This window comes from Phalaenopsis equestris, unplaced genomic scaffold (genome assembly GCF_001263595.1).
Source record: "Phalaenopsis equestris unplaced genomic scaffold, ASM126359v1 Scaffold000608, whole genome shotgun sequence".
NCBI lineage: Eukaryota > Viridiplantae > Streptophyta > Magnoliopsida > Asparagales > Orchidaceae > Phalaenopsis > Phalaenopsis equestris.
Window position 1 is genome coordinate 316050 of NW_018165048.1, and position 9360 is coordinate 325409.

Below are 9360 nucleotides of genomic sequence, written 5' to 3' on the forward strand. Positions count from 1 at the left end.
AAGATATTATATATATATATATATCGCATTATTGCTTGGCCTTTTAAATTTTAGTAAATATGCAAATATCAGTTTATTTCAGGACTTATAAATATAGTAAAATTACATTTATTCATTAGTAGATATAAGAAAAGTCTCATTAGAAAAGAAAGTATGATATGAAAGAATAAAGTAGTGTTTATATGAATATTTGTATATGCATGCAAAGAGGAGTTTGCCCCCCTTATGGTACAAGCACAAGACATCAATATATCTGAGTGCGTCAATGTTATCCTACCATTCCAAACATTTGTGATATTTAGATCGTCAACATCTACGTTGACGGGATAATATCGGTCAAAAGCAAGTTGACAAATTTTCCATTTCAGACAATCGCGTAAAGTAGATCACGAACCGCTGTGTTGATGGGATAATATCAATTAGGGGTGTGTAAGATTATGTTTTGACGGTGCTCCTAAGACATATATAAATTTTAAGAGTGTAAATTAAAAAAATAAAGTTAAAATTAATGCATATAGAAATTTAAGTTCTCTATTAAGTAAATGTCATGAATACATACATTAGAATATTTTAAGATTTTTATAAAAATATGAAAGACCCTCATGAATAATATTTTTTTTTCCTTGAATTATTAAGTTTTGAAATGTGATTGCTCCTGAGTTATCTTAAGATAACTCATTATGTTGTTTTAACATGTTTCATGCCTTAAGCTTCTGAATAAAATGAATATTGAAAGAGATAATGTATATAGAAGGCATTGCAGCAACCTGGAAGGTAATTTTTTATTTTAGCAAATTAATTATTTCTTTAGAAAATTTAAAAAATAAACTGTTAGTGAAAAAATAGAATTAACAAAAAATTTGATTTCACCGTCTGACTTCTATTTCGTCTTAATTAGTTCTGTCACGGTTATTTTTGTCAGAACATGGTTTGATAGCTTGGAATTTAACCAAGTTAGGGATTATGGTTAGATGGTGAAAACATTTAAATAACTATTCACAAATTTATAGAATCTTTCAATGTATAAAAGAGCGATTAAAATCCACAAAATGCAATAAAAGCAAAAAAACAATAAAACCACATAATCCCAAACATCTCAAACCAATACGAAACAGTGTAACATTATCTGAAAAAATAGTACAAAAAAAAACTATCATCATAAATACATAACAACAGTGATCCTCCTCTTGTAAACAAAATCTCTCTTATCAGAATATCAACCTATAAATTCTTTTTTCTTGAAAGAAAATATTAATTGTAACAGTAAATTTGACTTCGTGAGTAATTATAATCTATATATGCATTAAATTATTATGTCAATGTTATGCATTATTGACTAAAGAAAATACACTTCATTTGTTTATAAAACTTCAAACTTTTAAGTTAAATTTATCCCTTCCAATTTCACTTTGAGTATTTATTGTTTAAACCTCTTTGACAATCATAACAGAATTATCGTCAAACCCTAAGATAACCTCAAAAATGTACACAATAATGGTACCCGAAGGTACACCCTTACCATTTCCTTTAAAGTGACGGGCACATCGTATCCCCTGTTAGCACCATCTGGGAGTAATCTTGTATGACTTGAAAACTTTTACATTTCATTTCTTTTAATTTACCTCCTTTTAAGAAAAATATTAAACATTCATTTTTCCCTTTTCTCATTTCCTTTCATTAAACTTTCAATCTCACAAAAAGCATATAAATATAAAATGATTGTTTAAAGCATTACAGAAATTCTTTATTAAATAAATATTAATTTAATACAAATAAAAAAAATTACTCACTTTTACTTTTAAGAGATCTATGAAATATCCATCCATTCACCTCACACCCTTTTTAACTAAAACCTAAATCTATTAAATGTGCATAGAATTATATAGATCTCATTTTACAAGAAATACTTACATATATCTAATGACATATATTTAAATTGACAAATATGAATCAGCATACAATTCCTTAAAAGATCTGGTTTGTTCTTGCACAAGAATTTTCTTTCCTTTTACAACTCTAATTGAATTAACCTCTAATCTTCTATTTTATATCTGATTAAATTAAACCTCTTATTACCATTTATCAAGTAAACTAATATTTCTCATTTAGGTAATCAATATCATAAAATCTTAAATATCCATAAGATTAAACCTCTTATTACCATTTATCAAGTAAACTAATATTTCTCATTTAGGTAATCAATATCATAAAATCTTAAATATCCATAAGATTCAGTTCTCACAATTCCAATACAAGACTTAAATTGCACATGAGTCGTCTTCTCCTTCACATCAAATCCAATCATTTAAAGTATTTTACTTAAATTCACAAACCATAAATGTCACTATTATAATCTATTTAATTAATTAATTTTATATAATTTAAAACTTAAACTAAATCAAATAATTTAATTTAATTTAATTTAATTTAAAATTCACAAATCTTACCTTACATTAGCTCAGTCAGCTACCCTATCTCACCAAATAAATTTATTTAATTTAATTTAAAATTCACAAATATTACCTTACATTAGCTCGGTCGGCTGCCCTACTCACGCACGCCCGAGTTCTCCACCCCACTTCCTCTCGATCTAGACTCGATGCAGAGCAGCACCAGCGTCTTTTCTCTTCTTCTAGCACGTAAGTACCGCAAGGGCGTCAACTTGTCTTTCTCTTCACCTTCGGTCGTGATTCACCAAGCACAGGCTCGCTTTTTCTTCCGGCATCCTCCTTTCTCTGTAAGCAAGGCTTGGACTCGGTGTCGGAGGTTTTCTTCTTCTTCTTCTTCTTCTTCATTGCCTTCAATTTGCGGCTAAACATAGAACCGCAAGCACAAAAGCAGTGTCAGCTCGACAAATCCAGGCAACTCACAGCAAGAGGCGACGTCAACTCCTCCTTTCTTCGTCTAGGAGATGACTTCGTCTTGCGCACAAAATCAATGATTTCCTCTCTTCTTCTTCTCTAAACCGAAGTTGCTCTCTTCTCATACGGTTTCTTCTTCTCTCTCATTCTTTACACTCTCCCTCCCTTCGTTATTGAAATGATCCTCACGACACTTAAGCCTACTCATAACAATGATTAGCCCACATGCCGATTCACTTTATTTATTTATTAATATTGTTTTTTTATTACTCCTATTTTTTTAAATTTTCTATTATTACAAAATCTGGTCAGGTCGTGACAGACAAGCAGAGAGATGATTGCTCTCAACATTGGCATTTGGGAAGGAAAACTGAAGCTTAAAGAGAGAATTTGTAAGTATGTAAGTATGAAAATATCTAAATATAAATATATCGATTGCCTCCATTTTCTGCTGTGAATTCCAATCACAATCTCATAATCTATTGTTCAATTCAAATGCAATCCTAGCAATTGAGGGTAAGATACAGATGTCCCATTGTTAATTCTCATTGAATTACAAATAATAAAAACAAAAGTAAATAAAATATTATAGGTAGCCAAATAAATTTTGAGACCAAACTGGATTAGTAGATATCTCCCCTTCTAATGAAAGAAAAGAGACCTCTAAAGCAATCTTTATAGCAAAATCATTATGAAAATATATTCGAGAAAAAATAACAGAGAATAATCAACCTTGGTTTCAAAATGAATAAGATTGTGTCAAAGATCCAAATAACCAATTCAAGAGAATCACAATAGCATAAGAGCGTCAATAAATTTTCAAATCAGCTACTTCAACAAATGATAAATAAAAATTTTTCCAACAAGAAAAAATTAAAAAGGAATTACGAGTTTAAAATCTGATCATAATGTAGCAAGAAAAAATGTTTACCTTAAAACTAGAAGAAACTACAATACTGATGGAATAAAAGGCCGAAGAAAAATTACGCATCAAAGCATCTAAGAATATTATATGATGGCGATAAAAAAATTTCAACCACTCACATTTGTAGTCTGCATGACTAGAACAACCAACTTCCACCATTCACATTAGTAGCCAGCATGACTTAGACAACCAACGTAGCAGCAAACGGAACCAAGAGATACACCAAAACACCATGTCAACAATATTGATAACTAAATTAAAAGCAAGAGGAAGCCGAGTCACACTACCACACCAGCCACAATCCAGCCAGCTGTCACCCCACACAAGATTATTCGAGCATTCGACCACTTCCATTGCCATTATCTGTTTAAGTCAATCTTACTATAACACCTAATTTTGAGAAATCAACCAAAATTTCAGCAATTGCAAAATATATGCCATTTTTCACATCTCCCAAAATCCACCAAACTAATTTTATAAAATTCTATATTTTGAATCAAGCAAATTGATATAAAATACTATTTGTAACATAATAATATATTATGTTTTAAAAAAATAAAGAACTAAATTAATTATTATTAGATTAATCACCAATTAATTAGATAATCACTCATTGATATCTCCCAGCACTAGCAAATCAAAAGACTCCACTAACCTTTACGTGTAACAGTGCACGAAAAAATGGACGGCTATGACGATTTATTATTATTTTTATATAAACTTTTTTATCTAATTACTTATATACAATAACCTGAATGCATCATATTTCCATGCCATTTCTCATCATTTATCCCGTAACAGCAACTGGGAGCATCAAGAAAAGGAGAAATGTTGCAAGTTGAGGTACTTAGAGAGTTCTACTGAAACCAATTTATATTATTACTAATATCTATATTATATATATATTTATATATATATAAATTTGATGAGTAGTATTTCGAGCCAAAACGAGCATATCGCTCGCTCTCAGAGCCCTTCGAACTGCAGCAATGGCATCAGAGAAAAAGCTTTCCAACCCTATGCGAGAGATCAAAGTGCAGAAGCAGGTGCTGAACATCTCGGTGGGAGAGAGCGGTGATCGTCTCACGAAAGCTGCGAAGGTGCTCAAACAATTAAGTGGACAAATTCCTGTGTTCTCTAAGGCAAGGTGTACTGTTCGATCATTTGGAATCCGTAGCAATGAAAAAATTGCTTGCTAAGTCACTATTAGAGGTGAAAAGGCGATGAAACTCCTCGAGAGCAGTTTGAAGGTTAAGGAGTATGAGCTTTTGACGAGGAACTTCAGTGAAACTGGATGCACATTGATCTTGGAATTAAATATGATCCTTTAACCGACATTTATAGAATGGACTTTTATGTCGTGCTGGAGCAACATGGTTATCGAGTGAGCCGTCGACGACGCTGTAGGTAACGACTCGGCGTTCAGCACCAAGTTACGGAAGAAGATGACATGAAATGGTTTCAAATCAAGTATGAGGTTGTGATTCTCAGCAAGTCAAGCCATCACCAATGCTTGATAAGTTTATATGTTAACATGGTTAAAATTATTTTTCTAAGAAGATATTATTCTCTTTGCCTGTTAAGTTTCCCTTGTTTATTTGTTCTCAGTTTTGCCCAAACTTGGAACGTGTTTTTCTTCGTAAAACTGGAGCGAAGTTAGTTAAATGGGATTTCATCATCAAAGTTCTAAAAGCTAGAGGTTTCAAAACAAGTTTCTGCTCTTTGATTAAAAGATGGCTTGCCAACAATTATTATTTTGTCTTAGTTAATGGAAACTCTTATGATTTTTTCACTGCTTATCGGGGCATCAAACAGGAAGACCCTCTTTCTCCTATTATTTTAATTTTAGCTTTTGATTATTTTTCTAGGATGCTTAACAGTTTCCCATTCTCACATCCCCATGCTCAGTTTTCCAACAAAGCCAAAATGACGGTCTCCCACCTTGCTTATGCTGATAACGTTATTATTTTTACTAATGCTTCTAAAGTTGCCATAAAACAAGTGATGGGGCTTCTACAGGATTTCCAAAACTGCTCTGGTCCAATAGTGACAAATGTCAGATGTTTTTTGGCAAGCAGGTTAAGCAACATATTACTCATTAAGGAGTTATGTTTATAGGCTTTCATCAAGTCTCTCTTCCCCTTAAATATCTTGGGGTGAATTTGATAAGGGGGAGGAAGAAACAAATACATATAGATCATGTGATTGATAAAATCAAACGTAAAGTACATGATTGGAGAAATGTTTACCTTTCCACTGGAGGCAGGATCTTTTTACTTACTAGTGTTCTTCAAAGTATTCCATTATATGTTTTGCAAGTGTTCAATCCCAAGAAAAGTGCTATTTGTACTATGGAGAAGCTCTTTAATAAATTTCTTTGGGTGGGCAATGGTGCAAAGAAAATTTGGAGTACTTGGCATAAAGTTTGTAAGCCTAAAGAGGCTGGTGGCTTCAGTTTTAAAGCACTAAAACATATTGTTGAAGTGAACCTTTGTAAACTTTGGTATAAATTTAGATTGGGTTCCTCTCTTTGGGCCATGTTTCTGAAGCAAAAATATTGTGCTCACACTCATCCTTCCTTGGTCTCGTGGAAGGTTGGAGATTCTCGTATTTGGATAGTTGTGGTAAAAGCTAGACATACAGTAAATGGTTTCATTTTTTGGGACATTGGGGAGAGGAGATTTCCTTCTGGAATGATAATTGGGGTTTTTCACATAATTCTGATTTATCTCACTCTCTTCATTTTAACTCTTTATTGGTCTCAGATTTCTTTGCTAATGATGGTTGGGATTACTCTAAGTTATGTTCTATGGTTGGGGAACATAATGCAAAACATATTATCATTATCCTCATTACTCCTACTCATAGGGATCTCCCCATGTGGAAAAGAAGCAATTCTCTCTCGGTTTGTAAACTCATTTATGGCACTCTACACTCATATCGGGATTGGATATGGAGAAAATAAATTTGGCATAAATATTTATCTCCCTCTATATCCTTTTTTTCTTTGGAGATATCTTAAGTCTTTAATCCCAATTGATGATATCCTTAAGCTTAAGGGATTGAAATTAGCCTCAAGATGTTATATGTGTAAAATGAAGGAGGAGGATATAAAGCACATCTTCTTTGATTGTGTTTTCTTTTTAGATGTTTGGGATATGATTTGCTCTTATTTTGGTTTCTCTTGGATACATAGAGGTTCTTTAACTAGTTATTTGTGGCAATGGAAGGATTATGATGCCTGTCAGGAGAGGTTTCCCCTCCCCTTATTGGTTCTTTGGTTCCTTTGGAACTCCAGAAACAGCTTTAAGTATCACACCTCTCCCCTCTACTTTTATAATTGTTGCCTATGTGATTGTCAATTACAATAAAGTTTTACGAGCTAGTTCTTCTGTGGTTAAAGTTTCTAAGCCCCCTTGGCTTATTACATGGGCTCCCCTGCATGCTAATTATGTGAAATTAAATGTTGATGGTTGTTGGCATCCTGATTATGCTGCGGTTGGGGGCTTATTTAGAAATTCTGAGGGGAGATGTCTTTGTTATTTCGCTTCCCCAGTAATTGCTGAAACTCCATTGGCTGTAGAATGTTGGGGAGTCTATTTGGCTTTAGTGGTGGCTAACATTTTCAATTTTCATAAATTAGAGGTGGAGATGGACTCTAAAATGCTTTATGATATTTTGGTTGGTACCTCTTCTACACTCTGGGATTTTTTTGGTACCTTTAAAAGAATACTAGCTCTTATAGCTGATAAACATCTTGAGGTTAATTGGAAGTTTATACATAGAGAGGGTAATTCCCCTGTCGATTGGCTTGTCAAGCATGCAGGGGAGATCTGTCATGTTGGCATACACCCCACTGCCCCTCTTCGAAGACTCATCATTGGGGATACTTTAAATCTTCTTTATGTTCGGTTTTAAGTTTTTTATGCCTTTTGGCCATCAAATGAAGCTCTATTTGGTTTGGCTGGGCATTACTGTCTTTTTTCTTGCGGTTCTCTTCTATTTTATTTGGCTTGGCTGTTTTTATCACTTGTTACAGGATGATCTCTTTTTTTGGAGTCACGAGCTATGTTGGAGTCCCTGCTCACGGTCTTTTAGGAGATATCTGCTATACCGAGTACAGCTCTTCTACATGATTTTCTTTGTCTCTTTTCAAGATACTTCCAAGATATACAAGTACACAGGATTACTCTTTTTTGATTTTTTTGGTTTTCGGGTATACCTGTATTTTAGATATTCTTTTTTGGGTGAGTTGTACTGCGGGGAGAGGGACCCCTAGGGGTGAGTTAATTGTATTTTTTGTGTTTTCTAGAAGGGGATCCTCTCCCCCTCCCTATCCTTGTACCTTCTTTTTTAAATATTAACGCGTAGGGAGCTACCACTGCTCTTTCCCCCAAATATATATATATATATATATATATATATATTAAAATTTATAAAATATTTATAAAGGGAGGACAACACAGTGGGTTAGGAAAAATCCAGAAAGTAGGATCTTTCCCACGATATACAACACACCCAAAAGCTCCAAAAGATAGTTACATGTATACCCAAAAAAACAAATTAAAGAAAGAAAACTGTAGCAAAATAAGAAGAAAAGTAAGCAAAAGGATAGAAATGTGGTATAACAAAAGTTAAAATAACAATCTGAAAGAGGGCATTACTCGGCAGGAGTAGCAAAACTGCAAAGAGATGAGGATTAATAGAGCAGAAAAAATCCTCCCCCAAAGCCAGAAACCGAAGACCTTTAGGGATGAAAGGAGACCGTAAGCCATATCACAGTGAACATCTGACTTAAGGAAGATTCAAAATCTCCACACCCAAAAAATCACGTTTAGCTAACCAATCCACCGGTGCATTTCCCTCCCTGTATATAAAAATCCATATGGCCTGATGGTCATGAGAAGCTATAAATTGCCAAATCTTATTAAGACAAATAATTAAATTCCAAGGAGGCTCTTGTTTTCTATTGATGAAATCCAGAAAAACAGAAGAATCCGATTCAATAAAAATTGCAGGTCAATTAATAACGACAAAATTTAGAGCCAGAAATACTGCCCAACCCTCTACTTCAATAATAGTTGAAGCCCGGACAGGAGAAGAAAAAGAAAAGAGACACTTGCCCAAATGATTTTTGAAAAATGGCCCCAGCAACGGTCATGCAATTTTTCCAACTTCCATCAACATTAATATTGATCCAGCCCGGGGGAGGGAGCTACCAATATATTAAAGATGGCCTCCAGCCGTAATCAGGCAAAGATCTGGGCAATAATCGTATCTGTTTAGGGGCCTTTGCATGTTAGGCAAGAATGTAAGAAATAGTGGAGAGAGGAAGAAGAAGAGAGCTCATGTTTCACATTGTTTCTAGCACACCAAATAATCCACAAATTTATATAAGGAATGAGATGCACTGTTGTGTCTGATGAACCAAAAGATTGCCAAGCAAGCAAGCAAACTTCCATATTATGCCAAGTAAAATTTTTCAAACTAAAAATCCTTCCCAAACTATGCCATATCTCCCTAGCAAAGGAACAAAAGAGGTATAAATGTGAAGCCTATATATATATATATATA

At 33.6% G+C, this 9360-nt stretch overlaps 1 protein-coding gene and 1 pseudogene across 4 annotated transcripts in view; one reads left to right on the forward strand and one right to left on the reverse strand.

Annotated features, from left to right (window-relative positions):
• The window catches only part of LOC110029857 (protein DGS1, mitochondrial), a 142380-nt gene that overhangs the window by 63781 nt on the left and 69239 nt on the right, over positions 1 to 9360 (reverse strand). The gene's annotated exons all lie outside the window — the stretch shown is intronic.
• On the forward strand, positions 4776 to 5447 carry LOC110029859 (annotated as a pseudogene).